A 26,473-nucleotide genomic window follows, 5' to 3' on the forward strand; every position below is an offset into this window, starting at 1 on the left:
GAGATGCAGCTGTGAGCCGGATTTCAACTTAAAGCGTTAGATTTATATAAAATAGCACCCTACCCCACAGCACCCTACTGCCCAGAAAGAAAATGCCCAACTGAGAGAAAGAAACAAGCAGGAGATTTCCAAGGAAAAAAAGGAAAGGATTTTTTTTCCAGATACTGTTTGAGTACCCCTTCCTTCCTGGGGCACAGGGGCTGTTCACTCCAGTCCATGGTTCAGTGGCTCCCTGGGGCCTGGCTGAAGTGGACTAGCTTCAACAGCAGGGCCAGATATATTTGTCATGCCGTGCAGAAAAATCAGTGAAAGGCAGAGCAGTATTAAAACAGAAATTGAGAGGATCTGTTAAAAGAACCCTGCAGAGCAGTCAAACTTCGGGAGAGCTGGCTCTCTCACTGTTGTGGTGGCTGCTTTCCTTTTCTTCAACATCAGAAGGGTGCAGAGGTTCTACAACAGAGAGGGAGGGAGGGACTGGTTGAGCAGGTGATCACCTTAAGTTTGGTAGCTGAGCCTGTTGAGCAGCAGGTCAGTGCTGTCCAAGGTGTAGTTGAGATGGCTTTACCTTTTTGCAACTTATTTGAGACATGTCTACTCCACTGGAGCTGATCATGGTGACTGACTGGTATGAGACTGCAATAGGAGGATGAAAATACTAAGCAACTGCACACACTGTTCCCTGCCCCGGGGATTCACCATGCAGAGGGGAAAAACTAGTTCCTCACAAATCTTCCTAAATAGATCTAGGCCCTAAAACAAGTTAAAATGGCATTGGACAGCATATAGGGAATAAAATTTTTCTGTCAGGCACCAACAGCAGCAGGTAGCAGTGTTTGGGCCCCTATGTTTGTTGTAAATCAGCCCAGAATTAGGTGGGGAGCACAGAGCACCACTGCACTCTCTCCCTCTGAATGCCTGTTCCCCAGTAATTGCTACTCCTGTACAGCATGTCCAAGCCACTGGAAATGCCATTGGGGCACCAGCTGCTGGCCACCTGGATTTGACTTCTTGGCTCCATCTGGAGGGTTTATCTTTTGTTCAAATGTACTTGCTTTGCATATGATCCAAACAAACCACAGGGCGATTTTTAAAAATGTCATTGCACAATCTGTGCATCAGTGCTCTGTACAGTAGAATGGGCAGCTGGGAGAGGTGAGGGAACAGAGCAGGGATTAGAAAGAGGAGGTGTGGAAGGGAGTGAAGGATGCAGGAAGAGGAGCGAATGAGAGAGTGAGCTAAGCAATGTAAGTCCTACATGCTTACAATCTGAGCCCAGCAAACTCCATTTTTGTGTTATTTCCATAATGTTATGGCTAGGCTTGGTTCTTTCCATACAGGTCCCCCTCCCCACAGAATTTACAGTCAAATCATTTCCTCACAGACCCTATAATATAATCAGCTGTATAGCATAATTTTAAAGTGACCATTTCAGGTGCTGATATAGGAACTGGCTAATAGCCATTGATGGACCTATCCTCCATGAATTTATCTAGTTCTTTTTTGAACCCTGTTATAGGCTTGGCCTTCACAATATCCTCTGGCAAAGAGTTCCACAGGTTGACTGTGCATTGTGTGAAGAAATACTTCCTTTTGTGTGTTTTAAACCTGCTGCCTATTAATTTCATTTGGTGACCCCCTAGTTCTTGTATTATGAGGAGTAAATAACACTTCCTTATTCACTTTCTCCACACCAGTCATGATTTTATAGACCTCTATCTTATACCTCCTTAGTCGTCTCTTTTCCAAGCTGAAAAGTCCCAGTCTTATTAATCTCTCCTCAATGTGGAAGCTCTTCCATACCCCTAATAATTTTTGTTGCCCTTTTCTGAACCTTTTCCAATTCCAATATATCTTTTTTGAGATGGGGCGACCACATCTGCACGCAATATTCAAGATGTGGGTGTACCATGGATTTATATAGAGACAATATGATATTTTCTGTCTTATTATCTATTCTTTTCTTAATGATTCCCAACATTCTGTTTGCTTTTTTGACTGCCACTGCACACTGAGTGGATGTTTTCACAGAACTATCCACAATGACTCCAAGATCTCTTTCTTGAGTGGTAACAGACCCCATCATTTTATATGTATAGTTGGGATTATGTTTTCCAATGTGCATGACTTTGCATTTATCACCATTGAATTTAATCTTCCATTTTGTTGCCCAGTCACTCAGTTTTCTGAGATCACTTTGTAACTCTTCACAGTCTGCTTTGGACTTAACTATCCTGAGTAATCTTGTATCATCTGCAAATTTTGCCACCTCACTGTTTACCCCTTTTTCCAGATCATTTATGAATATGTTGAACAGCATTGGGTCCTGGTACAAACCCCTGAGGGACCCCATTATTTACCTCTCTCCATTCTGAAAACTGACCATTTATTCCTATCCTATGTTTCCTTTTAACCAATTACTGATTTATGAGAGGACCTTCCCTCTTATCCCATGACAGCTTACTTTGCTTAAGAGCCTTTGGTGAGGGACCTTGTCAAAGGCTTTCTGAAAATATAAGTACATTATATCCACTGGATCACCCTTGTCTACATGTTTATTGACCCTCTCAAAGAATTCTAGTAGACAGGTGAGGCATGATTTCCCTTTACAAAAACCATGTTGACTCTTCCCCAACAAATCGTGTTCATCTACGTGTCCAGTAATTCTATTCTTTATTATAATGTCAACCAGTTTTCTGGGTACTGAAGTTAGGCTTATCAGCCTGTAACCACCAGGATTGCCTCTGGAGCCTTTTAAAAAAATTGATGTCACATTAGCTATCCTTCAGTCATCTGGTACAGAAGCTGATTTAAATGATAGGTTACATACCACACTTAGTAGTTCTTCAGTTTCACATTTGAGTTCCTTCAGAACTCTTGGGGGAATAGCAACTGGTCATGGTGACTTATTACAGTTTAATTTATCATTTTGTTCCAAAACCCCTCTCATGACCATTCTATGAGATGAGACTGTATCTGCTGCAAAGTGACCATGAGATGGTTGAGTTCAGGATCCTCACAAAAGGAAGAAAGGAGAGTAGCAAAAGACAGACCTTGGACTTCAGAAAAGCAGACTTTGACTCCCTTAGGGAACTGACGGGCAGGATCCCCTGGGAGGCTAATATGAGGGGGAAAGGAGTCCAGGAAAGCTGGCTCTATTTTAAAGAAGTCTTACTGAGGGCACAGGAACAAACCATCCTGATGTGCAGAAAGAATAGCAAATATGGCAGGCAACCAGCTTGGCTTAACATGAGCTTAAACACAAAAAGGAAGCTTATAAGAAGTGGAAACTTGGTCAGACGACTAGAAAAGAGTATAAAAACATGCAGGGGTGTAATCAGGAAGGCCAAACACAACTGGAACTACAGACCAGTCAGCCTCACCTCAGTCCCTGGAAAAAATGGTCCTCAAGGAAACCATTCTGAAGCACTTAGAGGAGAGGAAGTTGATCAGGAACAGTTGACATGAATTCACCAAGGGCAAGTCATGCCTGACCAACCTGATTGCCTTCTGTGATGAGATAACTGGCTCTGTGGATATGAGGAAAGCAGTGGTCGCGATATATCTTGACTTTAGCAAAGCTTTTGATACGGTGTCCCACAGTATTCTTGCCAGCAAATTTAAAAAGTATGGATTGGATGAATGGACTATAACATAGATAGAAAGCTGGCTAGATTGTTGGGCTCAGTGGGTAGTGATCAACAGCTCTATGTCTAATTTGCAGCCAGTATCGAGCGGCGTGCCCCAGGGGTCGGTCCTGGGGCCAGTTTTGTTCAACATCTTTATTAATGATCTGGATGATGGGATAGATTGCACCCTCAGCAAATTTGCGGATGACACTGAACTGGGGGGAGAGGTAGATACGCTGGAGGGTAGGGATTAGGGTCCAGAGTGACCTAGACAAATTGGAGGATTGGGCCAAAAGAAATCTGATGAGGTTCAACAAGGACAAGTGCAGATTCCTGCACTTAGGATGGAAAAATCCTATGCACTGCTACAGACTGGGGACTAACTAGCTAAGCAGCAGTTCTTCAGAAAAGGACCTGGATGGATGAGAAGCTGGATATGAGTCAGCAGTGTGCCCTTGTTGCCGGCATATTGGGCTGCATTAGTAGGAGCATTGCCAGCAGATCGAGGGAAGTGATTATTCCCCTCTATTAGGCATTGGTGAGGCAACATCTGGAGTATTGCATCCCGTTTTGGTCCCCCCACTACAGAAGGGATGTGGACAAATTGGAGAGAGTCCAGCGGAGGGCAACAAAAATGATCGGGGGCTGGGGCACATGACTTACAAGGAGAGGCTGAGGGAACTGGGCTTGTTTAGTCTGCAGAAGAGAAGAGTAAGGGGGGATTTGATAGCAGCCTTCAACTACCTGAAGGGGGGTTCCAAAGAGGATGGAGCTCAGTTGTTCTCAGTGGTGGCAGATGACAGATGGTCTCAAGTTGCAGTGGGGGAGGTCTAGGTTTGATATTAGGAAACACTATTTCACTAGGAGGGTGGTGAAGCACTGGAGTGGGTTACCTAGGGAGGTGGTGGAATCTCCATCCTTAAAGGTTTTTAAGGCCCGGCTTGACAAAGCGCTGCCTGGGATGATTTATTTGGGGTTGGTCCTGCTTTGAGCAGGGGGGGTTGGACTAGATGACCTCCTGAGGTCTCTTCCAACCCTAATCTTCTATGATTCTATGACAGAGCCTGCCAAGGAAGTCTGGCTATCTTTCTACTCCTAGACCATGTGCATGGAAAGATCACAGCAGGTTTAGTCACATTGAGGCAGAACTGAGAAAGTATGTGATCTGAAAGGGTGGACATGCCCTCTACAGGAATCCACACTGAGGCATTTGAAACAATGTTGTATACAGCACTAGAAATCTGGTGTAAGGACACAATGCTGCACTGGCTCCCAGTGTATGGATGAAGTAGTCTAAAGGCAGGCAGTTTTTGTGCCCTTGTAGAGCCATGGTCTTCCAGGGACTACAGTAGGTCATCTCTGTCCCCCCACCCCCGATCTGCAAGCCAGCGTGCCATTGTCCAACTGTAGTCCACTCTGACCCTGGAGAATTAATTCTTTAATTTCATTCCTCCACTTCTTGGTTTTCTGGCCATAGGGGAAGTCACCAGAGACTGTGGTGACCCATGGGTAGATAAGGGAGGGGTCACCATGTCCTGAGTGTTCATCACAAGGAGGAGACGGCATGGATATCTGGAAGGGGTGGGAGAGAAGTGCCTTGCCACAGGTGGGGAGGGAGCTAGAAGGGGACCCACAAGTGTCAGTCCCATAAAGAACAGTCCTGCCAATAGGTCTCTTCCATTGCTGATTTCTCACCTGGAGACCTGACAGCTCAGGCCTTTCTGATGGCAGCAGCCCCATTGCTCCAGTTGCTCCTTGAGGGCTACATTTCCTCTCTTGGCAATGACTATTTTGCTCACCCAGTGTCTTTAATCTCTGAGGTTGTTCTGCGTATCAGGAGGATGTAGGAACCTTGCAGTCTCGGGACAGATGAGCATGCCCCTTGGGGGTTTGAGATTGAGTTGTCAGTGGTCAGAGAGGCCCAAACTGCAAAAGACCAGTCTGTTCAGAGCTGGTCTTTACATGTGTTTAAGGCACCGTTTTTTTCGATCTACACCTTTCCCCTAACATAGAGCTCCCCATGCTGAGTCTTGTGCCTCCCTGATAGCCCATCAGGATCCTGCTGCCAGCCCATCTTGATAATTAAAAAGAGAGATTACTGTGCCTCCTGCCCCACCCACCACTGTTGACTGCCAGCTGCCTCTGCCTGCTGCCCAGTGGTCAGAGTGAGGACTCTGTCCTGAGCACTTCCTCCTCTCATGCCAAATGCTCCTCTTCCTTAGGTTGGCCCAACCCTATTGGCATCATGGGTAAGGTGACCAGATGTCCCGATTTTATAGGGACAGTCCTGATTTTTGGGTCTTTTTGTTACATAGGCTCCTATTACACCCCACCCCCTGTCCCGATTTTTCACATTTGCTGTCTGGTCACCCTAATCATGGGAAATTGCACCATCGTAAACAAGAGAAGAATTCAGTCCTTTGTGTTCTGTCATGCTGCCCAGTGTGAAGTTAAGAGCATGCCACCTTTGTGGGCTGTACTTCCCTGGAGTTCTTTGCAAACTGGCAGCTGTTTTAAAACGGGCAGCTGCATTATCGGAAAAGCATGTGGTGCTGCCACAGTGATGTTCAGAGACCTGTGAGTACTTAGGGTTCTACTTGTACCCAGCCCATTCTTCTTGATTGGGGCAGGTCAGTGGCACTGCAGTAAGTGTTGAATTAGCTGAGAATAGGATAGAAGAGATTAGGTGAGAGGCTGGGGTATCCAGCTCCTTTAGAGGGATGGTTTATCTACTGTTTATCTACTGCAGGGAATTGGCAATCAGGACTCCTAGCTTTTCCCCAGCTCTTCTGACTCGCTGTCTGACCACATGGAAAGTCACTTCCCCTTTTTTAAAAAAGGAGTACTTGTGGCATCTTAGAGACTAACAAATTTATTTGAGCATAAGCTTTCGTAGCTCATGAAAGCTTATGCTCAAATAAATTTGTTAGTCTCTAAGGTGTCACAAGTACTCCTTTTCTTTTTGCGGATACAGACTAACATGGCTGCTGTTCTGAAACTTCCCCTTTTTGTATCTCAGTTTCCCCATCTGTAAAATGGGGATAATAGTTTTCTTTCCCATAGGATGTTGTGATGCTTAAATTCAGCATTCTGAGAGCCCTGTACATCAGGTACTAGAGATGTGCAGAGTTTTATTTTTATGTGCCCTGTATTTTCTCCATTTTGTTGTCGTCACTCTTTATGGCAAAGAATATTTGCATGGAGACAGAGAGCAAGATTGTGAGCTGATGTAAATCTGTATCTCCTCACTGAAATCAGTGGAGCTACACTGATTTACATGAGCTGAGAATCAGTCCCAGACTCTATGGCTAAGATCACCTCTGTCACAAGAAAAAATGATGGAAGATGAAGCAGTAGAGACCACAAAGTGGCAACGGCAGCCAGCCAAGGGGTTGGTAAGTTGGACTGTGAGCCTTCACAGGACCCATGTTTGACTTAGGTCAGGGAGCTTTTGGAGATCCCGGTGGTGAGTCTTGTGTCCTTTAGTGACCTCACAAAGACTACGAGCGGGACTGCATCGATTCCCTCCCTTCGGCGATGTCTCTTTATTTTTCCCTTTTTTGCAGCATGCCTTTCAGTCTGAACGGCAAGTAACAGGATTACAGCTGAGCTACATCTAAAATAAATTGCACCAGCCTCCAAATAGAACAAAGGAGCAAAGTGCTAAATTTGTCATTTTATAAATAAAGCAGGAGAGGGAATATTTTTCAAGATTTTAAATAAAATTCCCTTAATTAGAAATGTGAGAAAATGTTGCTAAGGAATTGACCAGGGATTTGCCTAATCTGCCCTTCTCCCACTATTAAATAGAGGCCTGGGCTTGGAACAGGTGCTGTGGAATTGACTCACGAAATTCATTTGTTCAGCCATCATACCGCATTTCAGTAGGGATTGGGACTTGCAAACAGCCATAGGAAATACACTCCTGGGATGCACCTAACCAGTTGCAACACAACCTTTATTATAGCAGACTCTGCCCACTTTGAGCAATTCCCCAATTCACCCATAACACATACTCACACCCTGCCTTTGTGCTGTACTGAATAGGAGCTACTTACACCTGTTTTACATTCAGCACTTAACCTACACCACTGAAAGAACACATCTGCTGAATTTTACCTAACTGCTGTCAATCCCCTGTTCCCTGCTGCTGACACAGCTTACATAATGCAGCACTGAAATGAGGCATACTAGATCTCTCACACCTGTATCTCTTTCCTTTGATCACACAGCCAGGGATCAGGGAGAGGGGCTCACATACACCCCAGAGGGGCACAGCCCCTCAAATCACCTCCTAGCACAATCACAGCTCTTCTGTGCTACACTTAACACAGTGAATACAGCTGGAGTGCATACAGATAATTCCCACTGGTTACTGACAGCTTCAGCGGAGCAGAGTTAAGGTTGTTAACTCTGGTTTTCAGAAGTGAGTTAGAAATACCTTAATTTCCTAGTTTTCACAAGTTTGAGTTTTGCTAAACTCAACATTCTGGAAGGCCACAAAATACCACTGGAAAACCTTAACTCTGCATTAGCCAAGGTTTTTGTCAGTGAAAAAAGGAAATAAGATGGAATGGGTTGTGTGACGGTGCCCCCCATAAGGCTTTATGGAAATATGCTTATGAATATATATGACATAACTGGAATTTGTTCTATGCTACATATGCCATGTAACATATCTATGTAAAGGTGATAATCTACTGAATCTATTAATCCTATTTGAATGCATGTATCATTTTTGTATTCAAAGTTATGAATATTGGCCCTGTACTGGCTTGATTTCTAAATAACCTTAGTAGAGCATTTGGTCAGTTCCTGGAGAAAGGAATTCTCAAAGTTAAGTGCCCAATCAAGAAGCACTTAAGGAACAATGCATCTTGGAAGGCTCCAATCCACATAAGAAGTCTTCCCGGAGACAGTCCAGATACCACGTGGGCAATGGCTTCTGCCTATAAAAACTGTGAGTCGTGTGTGGACATGTGACTGGCCCAGGTGACTCCAGAACTCCATCTTGGAGCTGGACTTTGCATAGGAGAGAGTCTCCACCCACAAGAGAAAGTCTGTTTAAGCCTGTGGGAGACCCCTCCATTTTGTCTTCAGCTAGTTAAGGGGGTAGTCTTTCCACCGGCAAGGATACCTGAAAGAAACTGGAACAAAGGACAGTAACTACAGGGGGTGTGAGTGATTGTTGGACCCAGACTAGAAATAGACTAGTCTGTAAAAGAGAGCTTATTGGAACTGGTGAGGATTTTATCTCTGTTCAGTTTGATTAGACATAGACTTGTGTGTTTTATTTGATTTTGCTTGGTAATTCACTGTTCTGTCTGTTACTACTTGAAACCACTTAAATCCTACTTTCTATATTTAATACAATCACTTTTTACTTATTAGTTAACTCAGAGTATGTATTAATACTTGGGGGGCAGCAAACAGCTGTGCATATCTCTGTATCGGTGTTATAGAGGGCGAACAATGTATGAGTTTATCCTGTATAAGCTTTATACAGGATAAAATGGATTTATTCAGGGTTTGGACCCCATTGGGAGTTGGGCACCTGAGTGTCAAGGACAGGAATATTTCTGTAAGCTGCTTTCGGTTAAGCCTACAGCTGTTAGGGGACGTGGTTCAGACCTGGGTCTGGGTTTGCAGCAAGCTAATGGGCCTGGCTCAAACCAGGCAGGGCACTGAAGTCCTAAGCTGCCAGGGCAGGAAAGCAGGGGTAGAAGTAGTCTTGGTACATCAGGTAGCAGCTCCCAGGGGGTTTCTGTGATCCAACCCGTCACAGGTTGGATATCCCATAAATTCTGTAAGGAATATAAAGGACCATGGTAATGCAGATAGATCCTTTTCAAGTGCTGGGTTGATAGAGGAGGGAAGGGATAGTGAATCTGTCTTGTGTAGGTGTTGGGGTTGTGGAAGGGAGGGAATGGGGTCTTTAGTTTTCAGGCATTGACATAGAAGCAAGGCAAGAGAGACTGCAGTCTCTCCACTGCAATTCTTGGGAAGGGAGGGGAGAAGAAGGGAGAAGGAGAAGTCAGAAGTGGGAATGGGAAGGAGAGTTGGCTTTCCAAAGCACATGGGTGGAGAGCTGGGGTAACTTTTCAAGGCACTAAAGAGCGAGGGTAAGGGACTTTTCAAGGTGCTTCTTCTATGGAAAGCCTCTCTTCTGTTTAGAGAAAAAAAATCTCTTCAAAGACAAAATGCTACTAGGCAACATGAATTTAGAACAGTTGAATGATGAGGCTGCTCGTGATGAACTTGGAAAACTCAGAAGTAGGTCAAGTTTTAAACTATATGAGAACAAAGACATTAACATTTCACAGAGGACGCTTTCTTGTTCTGGTGGTAAATTAAAAACTGGAGGAATAAATGCAAAGGCAGTTGATATAAAACTGAGTGGGAAACACTCCAACAGGATTATTGCATCACCCTGTCATGACTGCATTACTCAGGACTCTCCATCACTGAGACATGACTACATCACTTTTTCTGTTAGAAAAACATCCACCACCTCTTCTGTATCACAGCACAGTACCCAGGAGCCTTCATCACCAAGACATGACTGCATCACCTCTGCTATAGCACTGTATAGCATCAGGGAGCCACTTGCAGTGAGTGGGTGATCTCTGCTGTATTTTAGCCAAAGTATTGAGTGACTGAGTTCTTGACTATTCTGATTCCATCATGAACCTCATCATTCCTGCTGGCTTTTATTTCTTTTCTTTTCAAACCATTGCCACCCAAGTGTTTTCCCTCTTTTATTCACAGGTACAGCTCCCCTTGTGAACCACCAGCAAAGTCATGGCTTCAGTTCTCTGACCAGATATTACTGAAGGGAACTGCCAGGTTGTCCCATTGGCCTCACTCACTGTTACACAGAGCTCGCTTTCCCAGATGTCACTCATGAGATCTGTCACTGTCATCCAGGGTAATTTGTGAGAAACAAAAGAACAAGTTTCCGTAGTTCATGTTTCTTTAAACGCTCCATTTCAGGAGTCCAGCATCAAATGATACCCTCATTTTCTTCCCCATAGTTCTGCTCCTTGCACACCAAGGAGACCGGCTTTGGAGACCTGCTTCCCAGACCTTGCCTGTCTCTCTCCTACAGCATCAGATTCATACTCCCTCCCTCCCTGTTGTTCTTTTCTTCTCTTTAATCCTGACTCTTCCCCTGACTCCTGGCCCTGCTGTGAAATTCCCCCATCGCTCATCACGTCTCAGGCAGACACTGCGGCTGCCCCATTCACACAGCCCCATTTCTCTAAGCAAGGGCGCTCAGGCTCTCACATGCTTGTTTTCCTGCAATTCAGAGGGTCTTATCCCCTGTTATCTTGTGTTTAGGGCAGGCCCTTCCTTAGTGAGGGTCCGTTTGTCCACTAACAAGGCCCACACAAGCAAAGCAAGTTGCTTCTGGAACGTCTCTTTTGGAGGCCTGTCATAAATATAAAGGGAAGGGTAACCACCTTTCTGTATACAGTGCTATAAAATCCATCCTGGCCAGAGGCAAAACCCTTTCACCTGTAAAGGGTTAAGAAGCTAAGGTAACCTAGCTGGCACCTGACCCAAAATGACCAATGAGAGGACAAGATTCTTTCAAATCTGGAGTGGTGGGGGGGAAATAAAGGGTAAGTCTGTCTGTGTGATGCTTTTGCCGGGAATAGATCAGGAATGCAGACTTAGTAAGTAAGCGAGCTAGAAATGCGTTCGATTTCCTTTTGTTTAATTGCTGGTACAATAACCTGTGCTGGAGGGAATGTATATTCCTGTTTTTGTGTCTTTTTGTAACTTAAGGTTTTGCCTAGAGGGATTCTCTATGTTTTGAATCTGTTTACCCTGTAAGGTATTTACCATCCTGATTTTACAGAGGTGATTCTTTTACCTTTTCTTTAATTAAAATTCTTCTTGTTATGAACCTGATTGCTTTTTCATTGTTCTTAAGACCCAAGGGTTTGGGTCTGTGTTCACCTGTACCAATTGGTGAGGATTCTTATCAAACCTTCCCCAGGAAAGGGGGTGTAGGACTTGGGGGGGATATTTTGGGGGAATACGTCTCCAAGTGGGCTCTTCCCTGTTCTTTGTTTAAAACGCTTGGTGGTGGCAGCATAGGGTTCAAGGACAAGACAAAGTTTGTATTTTGGGGAAGTTTTTAACCTAAGCTGGTAAGAATAAGCTTAGGGGGTCTTTCATGCAGGTTCCCATATCTGTACCCTAGAGTTCAGAGTGGGGAAGGAACCTTGACATGGTGGCAGAGCGGTGGGATCATTTTGAACCAGAAGCACAGCAGGATTTTAAAAGGTGATTGCAGCTGTAGATTCTGTCTCTCTGCCTGGGGGACAGAGCAGCAGGCATAACAAAAGGATTTTTCTGTAGGCTGAGAACCACTATCAGAGAGGAAAAACAAAAGGAAATTTAACGCATTTCTAGCTAAATTTCTTACTAATTTAACAGGAGTTGTAAGTCTGCATTCCTGATCTGTTCCCGGCAAAAGCATCGCACAGACAGACTGAACCTTTGTTTCCCCACCCTCCAGATTTGAAAGAATCTTGTCCTCTCATTGGTCATTTTGGGTCAGGTGCCAGCTAGGTTACCTTAGCTTCTTAACCCTTTACAGGTGAAAGGGTTTTGCCTCTAGCCAGGATGGATTTTATAGCACTGTATACAGAAAGGTGGTTACCCTTCCCTTTATATTTATGACAATGCCCCACATCCCATGAGAGTTCTGGAACTCAACTGAGATATCCCTTATCTTCCTCTCCAGCAGCAGGACCAGAGAAAGGGGTGTCAGCTCACTGTCAACCCCATCTTTTCCCCTCAGCAAAAGAGGAGGCAACTCATGGCCAGATTTCCCCATTCTAGCAGTTTGGCACCTGCAAAGCACAAGGGTGGCTTTGTCTCCTATTGTCATTCCCTGCTTCTGGCTCCAGTCTCTCCTCTGGGGAAGTTGAGGTAGTGCTTGGAAAAAAGGTACATGGCAGGTCTCCTGGTTCCTGACCTGCCCATTATCAGGGCTTGGATAGCAGAAATTTCCTGCAGGGAGACTGAAGGACTTGCCCCTATAAGGGGACACTATCATCTCCATCACACATCAACTAATGGGCCACAAGCTCACATTGAAAGCCAAGCGAGCAAGGAAAATGGTATGCACAAAAGAGGCTCAGGGCACCAGTGTCTCCGTTTCTCCATCCTCTTGAGAGTTTCTGTGAAATATGCATTATTCTAGCTCACACAGAGATGGACTTTTTTGGGTGCATGTGGGTAAGGGGTAGGGACTTGTTTGTTTAGCCTCCCTGTCCCCAGGCTACTGCCCTTTGAGAGAGAACAGTGTGTTCTTTGCTCCTGGCAGCCACACTCAACCTGACACAGTTGGTTTGGTGGGAGCCACAGAGCAGGCAGGGATGACTCATTCTGCCTCAATGGCTCATTCAGGAGCTGCAGGGAGAAGCTATTTATAACCAGCCCTTTCAGGTTCAGTGCAGCAGCATCTACAACACAGGGAATGGGGGGGGGGGGGGATTTTTCAGTTACAAATATAAACACTACAGTGCCTCCAGAGGCACCCAGCGAGCAGCTGACCTCAGCCACTCCTCTATCCCAGTCCCTTTGCCCAGCTCTCTGCATGTGTTTTTGTCCCACCTTGGGCTCTACCCATAACCCATGTGCACAAAACACAGACTCTTGCCATTAGTCTAGCTGTCACCCATTCTGCCTGTCAGTGATCCTAGCAAACTCACCTCACTCTGTCTTGTCATTGAAGCAAGTTTCTTCCCTAGATGGTCTCAAACAATCATCATACCAACAGGAAACCCCATCTAAAACCCTCTGAGGTAGGGTTGCCAACATTGTATTTAAAAAATGAACTGTTTTCTCCGCATACCCGCCCCACCCCTCATCCCGATATTATTAATTATTAATAATAAATAATAAGCAGTTCTTGTAGGAGCAGGGTTTTATAATTGTACTATAAGAATAGAGGTACTAATGTATGTCTTGATTTCATTTTAAGAATGACCCTCTGGGACACTGGTAGGAATTCATCTGAAAGACTGCCAGTGTCTATACTGATGTTAAGGCAGGGACAGACCAGAACAATCCTTTTATGACTGATTTATAGTCACCCTTTTGTTTTAGGATAAGTATAATGTCTACTATGGTTTCCTATATGTATTACAAATTAGGCACTCTAGTTAAATATACATTTCTTTGTTTTAAGGTTTAGTGAGTATAAGACAGGATTTTGTATTATGTCTATGATAAATAAATTAGAGAAATGTTGAGGGCCTGAAGCCCCAATGTGAATTGTTTTAGTTATAAGATTTAGCAAGACTTAATTTGCAATGTTTTAGAGTAACAGCCGTGTTAGTCTGTATTCACAAAAATTAAAGGAGTACTTGTGGCACCTTAGAGACTAACCAATTTATTTGAGCATAAGCTTTCGTGAGCTACAGCTCACTTCATCGGATGCATCACGAAAGCTTATGCTCAAATAAATTGGTTAGTCTCTAAGGTGCCACAAGTACTCCTTTAATTTGCAATGTATTCTGCATACCTTTAGAGGATTTCTGTGAGAGACTGTTTTGTGTAAATGAGGAATGCATGCATCAGGAAAAGATAAGGTGTGAAAGCCATCACAAGTGTCCAGATGGTCAAGGAAAAAGTGAGAGACTTGGAAACACCAGGAGACAATCAGAAATATCCATTGTATCCGAGAATAAACATGTTAGCAGCTTTGAGGACGTCAGAGGTGAGGCAGGCACCCCCGAAGGCAAGACAACAAATAGGAGATAACGATGGGAAGCCTGACAATAACCATCAAATGATAACAGCAGAAACCCCCAAGCTTAACACCACTTAAGGACTAACTATTACAGGATGACATTGCAAAATGCATGGACTCAAAGGGGAATTTACAACTATAAAGATAGGGTGTTTTGCCATGGAACTCTGGGTTCAGTCCTGCAAAACCTCAGAGCATTGGATCCCGACCGATGGAACCCAGCTCCTCACTCTTGTTCAGTCTAACTGGCCATTAGATTGACTTGAGCTACAACAGACTAGTAACTATAAAAACATCAACTGGCAGGACTGTGTGCATGATGTGTGTGTGTGACTGAAAAGCATATGCTAACTGTTGTATTTTCAATAAATAGGGTGTATTTCTTCTTTCTTTTATAAAAGATCCCGTGTGCTTTGTGTAGCATAACACTCTCCTACATTCACCATAAGTATTTCTTGCTGCTTTTTGCAGCACTCAGCAACTCCAAATCTTGTTGTACAGAGATGAAAAAATAAGGGATGTCCCTTGTAATAAAGGACTGTTGGCAACCCTAGAGTGTCCCTTGTATCAGGGCTAATGCTGTAATTTATGGGATTCCTGAGTTATTTTCCTGACCCTGCCACAGACTCAATTTCCCCATATGTTAAATGGGGACAATGATACCCATCTTTGCTTAGCATATTGAGATCTATGGATGAAAAGCACCCCCATGTTGTTGTTTTACCAGAGAAAGGGCCACAGACTAATAAGAAATCACATCACATAATAGCAGGGGACAGCATGTTCAAGAGAAATATTTTCTATAAGCATCTACCTGTCTAGATCTAAATACTTCTGTGGCATGCATCATGGAGATTCTGAGCGTGTTTCAGGATTCTGAATTTTTGTTAAAATAAATGGTTTTGATTTGTCTGTTCTCTAAGATGCTTTTGAAGTCAAGTCTGCAACAACCCAATGAGCTCCTTTTGCCTTGATATTGAGTGTGTCCCTTTGATAGGAAAAAAACCCAGAAAGCGACCCTATAATCATGTAAAGCTACGCTGCTGTCTTTTTTCTATGCTTATCTGTCCTTTCTACTTTGTTTATGGATAGAAAGAATGCGAACTGTGTGTAACCTGCACTCCCTGCTTTTGGGGAGAGAATTCCTTATACAGATAAGCCTCCATGCTCTTACCTACCCCAGAACTTCAAACAGACTGGGTTAACCGGTTCGAACTGGAAGAGATATCACAATGTATGTTGAACCAAGCTATAAAAGCTCATCCCTGTTCTTTGTTCGGGGCTTCACCATTTTCCTCTGAAAAGGAATTGGTGAGCCCTTCAGCTGTTGTATTCGCTAGCAATAAAGTGCCTCACTTTATCAAAGAGCCAAGACTCTGTGTTTTGTTTGGCTAATACAGAAGTCCAGGGAAGGCTACCCTCCTAACCCTAGACGGGAGGGGAACCCTTTTTCCCTAACACCTTACCATACTCTTAAACCAGCGTACGTATTGGGAACAACGCAGAGATCAAAGAGCTGCATGGCTCGCATCATTCTGGAACCCCTTCCCACAGATTCTGCACTTTTCAGCTGGCTCTGCAGAATCACTTCACCATGGGCCTCCTCTCTTTTCCCATTCTCACCTCTTTGTTTCTCATGTCCATTCCCACCAACAAGACCACTGCTCCTTCATTGTGTATAGCCATTATACAGTGCCAGTGCCTCCATAGGCCATCTGGCACATCCACAGCTGCTAAATCTATACCAGCAGGCCATCTGCTCTTCAGAGTTCCCCCAGCTGCCCAACTCCCTTCACTGCTGCTCCCTTACCTGGTTGCCTTAAATCATTGCACCCTCAATCTTCTGGGCTTATTGGTCCTATTAGTAGTGTCATTTCATTAATAGTCTTGGCCCTGAAGCCATAAAATAAATAACTGACTTGTCCCTGTTTTCCTATCAGTTAACTATATGAATAGCACACACTTATAAAATAGCCAGGTTTCAGAGTAACAGCCGTGTTAGTCTGTATTCGCAAAAAGAAAAGGAGTACTTGTGGCACCTTAGAGACTAACCAATTTATTAGAGCATAAGCTTTTGTGAGCTACAGCTCACTTCCTCCGATGCATATCGTGGAAACTGCAGCAGACTTTATATATACACAGAGAATATGAAACAATACCTCCTCCCACCCCACTGTCCTGCTGGTAATAGCTTATCTAAAGTGATCATCAGGTGGGCCATTTCCAGCACAAATCCAGGTTTTCTCACCCTCCACCCCCCCACACAAATTCACTCTCCTGCTGGTGATAGCCCATCCAAAGTGACAACTCTTTACACAATGTGCATGACAATCAAGTTGGGCTATTTCCTGCACAAATCCAGGTTTTCTCACATCCCCCCCACCCCCATACACACACAAACTCACTCTTGTTTTTTCCTACCCCCCCCCAGATGTTCTGGTTTAACTTGGATTTAAACTTGAAGAGTGGTCAGTTTGGATCAGCTATTACCAGCAGGAGAAGTGAGCTGTAGCTCACGAAAGCTTATGCTCTAATAAATTGGTTAGTCTCTAAGGTGCCACAAGTACCCCTTTTCTTTTTGCGAATACAGACTAACACAGCTGTTACTCTGAAACCAGCAGGAGAGTGAGTTTGTGTGTGTATGGGGGTGGGGGGATGTGAGAAAACCTGGATTTGTGCAGGAAATAGCCCAACTTGATTGTTATGCACATTGTGTAAAGAGTTGTCACTTTGGATGGGCTATCACCAGCAGGAGAGTGAATTTGTGGGGGGGGGGTGGAGGGTGAGAAAACCTGGATTTGTGCTGGAAATGGCCCACCTGATGATCACTTTAGATAAGCTATTACCAGCAGGACAGTGGGGTGGGAGGAGGTATTGTTTCATATTCTCTGTGTATATATAAAGTCTGCTGCAGTTTCCACGATATGCATCTGAGGAAGTGAGCTGTAGCTCACGAAAGCTTATGCTCTAATAAATTGGTTAGTCTCTAAGGTGCCACAAGTACTCCTTTTCTTTTTATAAAATAGCCAAACAGTGATGCTGCAGGAATCATTCCTTTCCCAGTGTCCAACTATGAAGTTTCTGGTGGAGACCAGTAAATGTAAAAAGATCTTGTATTCTTCAGTGGCTGACCAGGGCTTGCATTGGGCTGATGAGCAGTGGTGTGGCAGATCAGCACATCTCTCAAGCTGGTATCTTCTTCCAAATCTCAGCTTTCACTTTTTAAAAAAATCAGGGCTTTGTCTACACTTAAAATGCTGCAGCAGCAGAGCTGCACCACTGTAGCTCTTCAGTGAAGATGTTCTTTGCCAACAGGACAGAGCTCTCCCTTCAGCATAAAAACCTACCTCTGCAAGCAACAAAAGCTTTGTCTCTCGCCAACACAGAGCTGTGCACACGAACGCTTATGTTGGTGTAACTTATGTTGCTTATGTGGAATAATCACACCCCTGAGCGACATAAATTTTGCCAACATAGGCTGTAGTGTAATCCTAGCCTAAGTGCTATCTGCACCAGGAGTTAGGTTGGTATAACAGCATTGCTCAGGGGTGTAGTTATATCAAGATAAATTGCTAGTGTAGCCCAAGCCTCAGTGTCTGTCTGTGATAGTTGCAGAGAGAAACTAAAAAATGTGAAATAAGTAACTGATGCAGAAGTGTTTACATGAGCCTGCAGAGAGGTTGGGACAATATCTCTGATAGATGGGAACTGCACCATTCATTTCAGTGAGGTGTTAACTCAGATGACTAGTGATGATAAATTAAATGTCAACACTATTAGCTATTTCATTTCTCGACTCATCTTGCATAGGCCATGAGATAGCACCCGGAGCTGTCCTTGGCCCATGGTCGCAGGATTATCCTTTCCAGCAGCTGTCTTGCCCATTTCCCCTTCTCTGCCCTGAACATGAGCTGGCACTTACCTCACCTGTTTCAGACCAAGTACTCCCTGCATATCTCACCATCTTCTCTTTGACTTCGGGTTGATGACACTCTTCAGGAAAGCTCAGCAGTTGACAACTACCCCCATCCAAGCCCAAGAGGCCACGATCTAAGTGCCAAGTGTGAGCTGCCCCTGGTCAGTCTCCATGATCCCAGAGTTGTCAGGGCCATGGAGGGGAGATCAAGATTGTGTGCATGTCAGAGGCTCAGGAAGGATTTACCTTCCTGCAATTCCAATTGCTTGTTTTCTATCTGGGGAAAATCCCTTTTGACAGCCTGGGCGGAGAGCTTCTAATTCCCGTCTACGGCTCATTTTTCACTTCAATCCCTCAGCGAAAGGATTTTAATGCTTGATAGATTCAAACTAAATTATTTCTGTTACTGTGGCTTTACAAAAGCCTCTAGGGTGTGTGTGTATGCAGGGGAGGAGGGCTGGGTCTTTTTTTTGTTACATTCCAATAAGCCCCCTCTCCAAGGGAAATGCAGTTCATTTCTTCATTTAGGAGCTTCTTACTGATGATCCCTCTCATGTTGTCTTTCTGGCTCTTAGATCACAACAGTGCCCATAGAAGAGCTGTCATTTCAGGGGCAAATCAGTGTCCCTTTCCTCTACTCCACACCAGTATTTCTAGTACAAATTTCTACAAAAATAAAACAACCATCAGGATGTGCTCCAGGAATGGCACTGGAGTGGTGGTTGGCTGGGTGGACATGTGCATCTTCCACAGCCCTTGCCTCTCATAACAGGACTCTTTGCAGGGAACAGGGAAGTAGCACTGGTTATGAGACTAGCAATTACAGCCTGGTACATGGCATCACCTTAGCTGAGTTCTATTCCTATTTCTGCCATTGACTCACTATGTGACCGTGGGCAGGTCATGTCCTCTCCTGTGCCTAAGTTTCTCTTACTGTAAAATAGGGATCATGATGTCTGTCTCACAGCAGGAGCAGTGGTTGTGAAAATTAATCCATGCTTCTAAAGTGTTTTGAGATCCTCAGATGCATGGGACTATAGAAAGGGAAAGTACTGTTATTTATTCCAGTCCCAGGTTCTCCCATCAACAAAAGTCACTATAGGGAACGATGAAGGGGCACTGCCTGTGAGAGAACTTGTTCCAGGCCCAGACTTTCCCAGCGGGAGGCTCTCTAGGGAATTGTATAGCCACAAAAGCTATAGAGAACATCAGAGCTCCTCCAGTCCCAGTGCCTCCTAGAAGGTGACACTAAACTGGGAGGAATGGTAGATACGCTGGATGGTAGGGATAGAATACAGAGGGACCTAGACAAATTAGAGGATTGGGCCAAAAGAAATCTGATGAGGTTCAACAAGGACAAGTGCAGAGTCCTTCACTTAGGACAGAAGAATCCCAAGCACTGCTACAGACTAGTGACCGAGAGGCTAGGCGGTAGTTCTGCAGAACAGGACCTAAGGGTTTCAGTGGACGAGAAGATGGATATGAGTCAACAGTGTGCCCTTGTTGCCAAGAAGACTAACGGCATTTTGGGCTGTATAAGTAGGAGCATTGCCATCAGATCGAGGGACGTGATCATTCCCCTCTATTCAGCATTGGTGAGGCCTCATCTGGAGTACTGTGTCCAGTTTTGGGCCCCACATTACAAGAAGAACGTGGAAAAATTGGAAAGGGCCCAGCAGAGGGCAACAAAAATGATTAGGGGGCTGGAGCACATGACTTATGAGGAGAAGCTGAGGGAGCTGGGATTATTTAGTCTGCAGAAGAGAAGAATGAGGGGGGATTTGATAACTGGTTTCAACTACCTGAAAGGGGGTTCCAAAGAGGATGGCTCTAGACTGTTCTCAGTGGTACCAGATGACACAACAAGGAGTAATGGTCTCAAGTTCAGTGGGGAGGTTTAAGTTGGATATTAAGAAAAACCTCTTTCACTAGGAAGGTGATGAAGCACTGGAATGGGTTACCTAGGGAGGTGGTGGAATCTCCTTCCTTAGAGGTTTTTAAGGTCAGGCTTGACAAAGCCCTGGCTGGGATGATTTAGTTGGGGATTGGTCCGGCTTTGAGCCGGGGGTTGGAATAGATGACCTCCTGAGATCCCTTCCAACCCTAATATTCTATGATTCTATAAGGCATCTGTTGGGTAAGTAAAATACATTTTCAAAATGAAATCAGTACTATTTGCCCAATTATAACGTGATACAGAGTGGCATTTCTCTGGTAATAACAACAAGCTGAGGCCATCAGAGGTGCTGTTTCCTGGACAGTGGCAGGAGAGATGAGCTGGTTTCTAGGGGAGATGATTGTCTGCTCATTCGAACACTCTGTGGAAGATTTTTTCTTTCTTTCTTTTTATATATATACATATACAGAGAGAGAGAAAGAGAGAGAGTAAATAAAATGACCACAGACTGCACATGCCTAAGAGAAGGAAGACGTCCTAGTCTCTCCTCTCCTCTCCCAGGTTTCAGAGTAACAGCCGTGTTAGTCTGTATTCGCAAAAAGAAAAGGAGTACTTGTGGCACCTTAGAGACTAACCAATTTATTTGAGCATGAGCTTTCGTGAGCTACAGCTCACTTCATCGGATGCATACCGTGGAAACTGCAGAAGACATTATATACACACAGAGACCATGAAACAATACCTCCTCCCACCCCACTGTCCTGCTGGTAATAGCTTATCTAAAGGGATTATCAAGTTGGGCCATTTCCAGCACAAATCCAGGTTTTCTCACCCCCCCCCCCCCCACAAACTCACTCTCCTGCTGGCAATAGCCCATCCAAAGTGACCACTCTCTTCACAATGTGTATGATAATCAAGGTGGGCCATTTCCTGCACAAATCCAGGTTCTCTCACTCCCTCACCCCCCTCCAAAAACCACACACACAAACTCACTCTCCTGCTGGCCCACCTTGATTATCATACACATTGTGAAGAGAGTGGTCACTTTGGATGGGCTATTACCAGCAGGAGAGTGAGTTTGTGGGGGTGGGGGGGGTGGAAGGTGAGAAAACCTGGATTTGTGCTGGAAATGGCCCAACTTGATGATCACTTTAGATAAGCTATTACCAGCAGGAGAGTGAGTTTGTGTGTGTATGGGGGTGGAGGGGGTGAGAAAACCTGGATTTGTGCTGGAAATGGCCCACCTTGATTATCATGAACATTGTAGGGAGAGTGGTCACTTTGGATAAGCTGTTACCAGCAGGAGAGTGAGTTTGTGTGTGTGGTTTTTGGAGGGGGGTGAGGGAGTGAGAGAACCTGGATTTGTGCAGGAAATGGCCCACCTTGATTATCATACACATTGTGAAGAGAGTGGTCACTTTGGATGGGCTATTGCCAGCAGGAGAGTGAGTTTGTGTGTGGGGGGGGGGAGGGTGAGAAAACCTGGATTTGTGCTGGAAATGGCCCAACTTGATAATCACTTTAGATAAGCTATTACCAGCAGGACAGTGGGGTGGGAGGAGGTATTGTTTCATGGTCTCTGTGTGTATATAATGTCTTCTGCAGTTTCCACGGTATGCATCTGATGAAGTGAGCTGTAGCTCACGAAAGCTCATGCTCAAATAAATTGGTTAGTCTCTAAGGTGCCACAAGTACTCCTTTTCTCCTCTCCCAGTTTCTCCTCTTTTTTGTTGCTCTGTCTCATGACCTCTACATAGGTTTTTGCATTGATGCTTGAGATTTCTCCCCCTCTGCCCCGCCAAAGATATCACTTCCCAGCACCTCGTTTGCCTTTGATCACAGCCTTGCAGATGGCTCTGACATTGTGCGCATTCCCTACAGCAGTGCAAAGCCTTAATCCTTTTAATAGCTGGAGGTTTTCAGTTTAAGTCATTTATTAATATTCATTCTTAATTGTAAAGCATTTTAGTGACATCTGAAAATCTGTCTTACGTAATGTCCTTATTCACACTTGAGTCCTTCAGATCTGGAGTGCCAGGAAATAACTCCCTCTCTCTTTTGATCTCCCCGTTCTGTCATTCGTCCTTGTGCCTTTAATACACAAAGTCATTAAAAACATACAATACATTTCAAGTGTTTAAGCTCAGTTAATGTATATTTAAAAAAAAATCCTACTGTATTATGTGGAGTGTAATTTGCTGTCATGTTTGCATTTAAGTGCTGCAGCAGTCAGCAACAGGAGTAGAGTAGAAGACTCTATAAAGTCTTCTAGGGGTCTTGTTATGCAGATCTAATTCACCTGGGAAGACTTCAGATAATACTGTGAAGTATGCTATAGAAAACTATGAGATAGAAGATTTTTCACAAAGTCCTGAGTGTTGCTAACTTTCTATATGCAACAGCTCTTGGGAATGGGAGTAAGTGATAGAGAACCTAGGACTTTTAAATGGACACAAATTAGACGTCAAGAATTATAACATTCAAAAACCAGTTGGAGAATTCTTCAATCTCTCTGGTCACTCAATTACAGACTTAAAAGTGGCAATATTACAACAAAAAAACTTCAAAAACAGACTCCAATGAGAGACTGCTGAATTGGAATTAATTTGCAAACTGGACACCATTAAATTAGGCTTGAATAAAGACTGGGAGTGGATGTGTCATTACACAAAGTAAAACTATTTCCCCATGTTTCTTTTCCCCCTTACTATTCCTCACAGGTTCTTGTCAACTGCTGGAAATGGCCCACCTTGATTATCACTACAAAAGTTTTTTTTCCCCCTCTCCTGCTGGTAATAGCTCACCTTACCTGATCACTCTTGTTACAGTGTGTATGGTAACACGCATTGTTTCATGTTCTCTGTGTATATAAAATCCCCCTACTGTATTTTCCACTGAATGCATCTGATAAAGTGAGCTGTAGCTCATGAAAGCTTATGGTCAAATATGTGTTAGTCTCTAAGGTGCCACAAGTACTCCGTTTCTTTTTTAGAGAGTTAGGGATCCTGGGGACTAGGAACCAATAGCTCACTTATTTTTATAGATATTCCAGCAAGGCACTGAGCCAGGCAAAGGGGGAAAGGATCCTAGCTGGTCCAGAGTCATAATGAGCCTTGTTCAGTTCATCCAATGAAGTGAGCTGTAGCTCACGAAAGCTTATGCTCAAATAAATTGGTTAGTCTCTAAGGTGCCACAAGTATTCCTTTTCTTTTTGCGAATACAGACTAACACGGCTGTTACTCTGAAACTTGTTCAGTGTGAAGTTCTTAGGTCTGCTTTGAACTCCCTGAAGATGATTATTCCTTTCCTGACTACAGTACTGAGTCTAGTTGGTTCAGTTAGCTGCCAGCCTTTTCCAAATGTCAATTGCAATGTTTGCATCTTTTAGTGAGTGCTTAAAGTAGTCTTTAAAACCAAATACTGGCCTATTCTCTGTGAACCTTCCTGTAGCTGATTCGGAGACTTTCTTTAGGAAACAGGCCCAGAGCACTTTCAAACATTCCTTACCTCAGCATAGTTGAATAACAGCAGCAGTTGGTATCTTTGACTGAAAATCTGTTCTTACCAGATTTGTGGCCAAATTGTGCAGGTTTAAGTTGTTTGCATGAGCTTCTGTAAAGCATCTGAATATTTGGGTGTGTAGGGAAACTAGACTTGAACTCCAAGAGTTTGATCCTTCTCTCAATTACACTGGTGAAAATCATGAGTAATTCCATGGAAGTCATTGGAAGCAAGTTAGTGTGAGATCAGTATCAGGCATCTTAATCTTTTGATGTTTTCCCATTATTAGTCCATGGGGGACACTACTATGTCATTGCAGAGCCTCCTTCTTCCCTTTTAAACTAGATAGTTCAAAACCAGGCTGTTGCTTCCTCTGAGCAAAAGACTCCACCACTAAAACTTGTTTTCAATAGGATGCTGTCAGATTAAGTTTGGCTCAAATCTAGGTGGTGTGTAGGGAGGAAAAAAACTTTGATAAGACCTGAAACCAAGATAATTGTTTCTATTAAATTAAAAATTAAGTAAAGTCCAGTGGAAACAGTGTTGTGAGTTTTTAAAGAAATAAACAACACCATCCTTTGTTCACAATCCAAACCTTGCTGCATAGAGATAGTACATGAGAAACTGAAAGTGAAGCTGACTTGAAACTGACTAGATACCCAAAGTGAAGTGACTGCCCTTTTCAGTTCATTGTACAACCTGAAAGAAATGCAAAGAGTAGACAAAGAGCATTCATGCTAAATTAGATTTTGAAAATTATTTCAGTTTTCATACACTGGTGTTATTAATAACTAGATAAATTTGAGAAGTGAGCTTGAACATCAAATCTGAATCGCTTCCTTCATCCCAGCTTGGAAAAGGACGGGGTTATAGATCTGGACCTATTCCTATATTTTTAGGGTCAGGATCACAAAAAAACAAAACAAAAGGAGCCTAGTTTCTTGCATCTGGCTTGGATGCTGCCCAAGAAGACAGGAAAAAAATCATTTCCGAAGCCGCAATACTTAATACTTTGTGCTTAAATAGAAATCCTTAAATAGAAATCAAATGGTTTCAAAACACTTCAGAAAAGTGGATAAGTGTAACTACCTACTTTACATATAAAGTAACCAAGGCACAATGAGATGAAGGGGCCGATTGTTATGGGTGCCACTCAGTATGAGAAAAGATGTCAGCATCTGGCCTCAACTGTCTCAGATAAAGTCACAGGGGATCAGAGAGGGGACTAGAACCCAGGTGTCCTGACTTTCAGCCCCCGTGCTGTATCCACTAATTTGTGCTACCTCGAAAAAAATAGGGAGGTGATTTTTGCCATTGCAGGTAACTTTGAGCGCCTGTGTCTTATCTTCTTACTAAGATCAAATGTGGCCTGTTTGTAGAATTTTCATCTAAAACATGCTCTACTATACAGTCCCAGATAAAACAGCTACTCTTTCCATATGTGCTAATTTGCCCCTGTAAAAACTTGTCTCCTTGCCTTATGGAAAACTACTGTAGAGTTTAATAGCAATGAAACCAAGACATTTCTCTAGGTAGTTAGTAAGGTTCTATAAAAATTGGTTTGAAAAACCCTATAAAATGTAATAGAAAATGACAACCTTACAATGGAGGGTTTTTTAATCATCCTGTGGAATTTAATAGAGGATACTATCCCTGCTAAAGAATTCCATAGCGTGGTTCAGAAAACATCTATACTAAGGTTATTATTTTCTATTCAATTCTATAGGACTTGTCCATAAAAGTTAGGGTCCTTCATTCTAATCCAATCCAACCCCCTAGAGGCATGTTAGGAAGTTGAACTTCATTTCTGTATCATGCAGTTTCCATCAGAAATGAAAGTACCTCACACCAATACTTTGTGAACATTTTTTTGGTTTTGTTTTGCCTGCTAGGATTTGTAACCACCCCACTTTCCGTCCATTTTGACAAGCTGCTGGCACAGTCACTCTGTGCTGCTGTGTGTGTGAATTTGTGACATTTGAGAATGCACTAACACCTGGTTCCTTGTTCTTCACCTTAAAAAATCCACCGGAATGAGCAGGTGTTCAAGATTTATTTTAGGCCTACAAATGGGGCACAAAATATGCCTAGTGCACAGAGATGTAAGTCAGGAGACCTAGAGTCTATTACCAGCTCCTCTGCTGTCTTGGTATATTTGCTGGACAAATCATGTCACCGTCCCGTGCCTCAGTCTCCCCATCTGTAAAATATGGATAATTACTCTTACCCTCTTTTGGAAAGTGTGTTGCCATCCTGGAAGATGTAGTAAGTACTCAGATCTGGGTTATAGTCCCTAAAAAAGATTTTTTGCTTTTTGCCCAATATTTCTTAATGCAATCCTCTTTATTGTTCAGTTTGTGCTCTAGTATATAGGATTCAGTGAAAGCTCAGTTAAGTGACATGGCATTTAAATTCCCAGGGAACGGGGAGCCAAATAAGAGCAAATCTCATACCAAATTCAGGTTTATTTGTCTATCACAAGATTCAGTCTATTAACATCATTACTAATTATTATAACAATTTCCAGTTCTATAGCACTTTTCACCCTGAAAGATCCCAGTTCTCTTTTCACACTGTATATCTAGAGATCTTTCTCCCACCACTGAAATGCAGCCATCTTTGAGGTGGGACACCATAAGTGTTCTGTATTTATAACGGTACTGTAGGAGAAGTGAGCAATAACTTCAGTTGAAACTGAAGGGTAAGTTAGGCAGAATGGCTGATCTTCAAAGGTATTTAGGTGCCTAACTGTCATTGAA

The sequence above is a fragment of the Lepidochelys kempii genome, chromosome 15 (genome assembly GCF_965140265.1).
Source record: "Lepidochelys kempii isolate rLepKem1 chromosome 15, rLepKem1.hap2, whole genome shotgun sequence".
Classification (NCBI taxonomy): Eukaryota; Metazoa; Chordata; order Testudines; family Cheloniidae; genus Lepidochelys; species Lepidochelys kempii.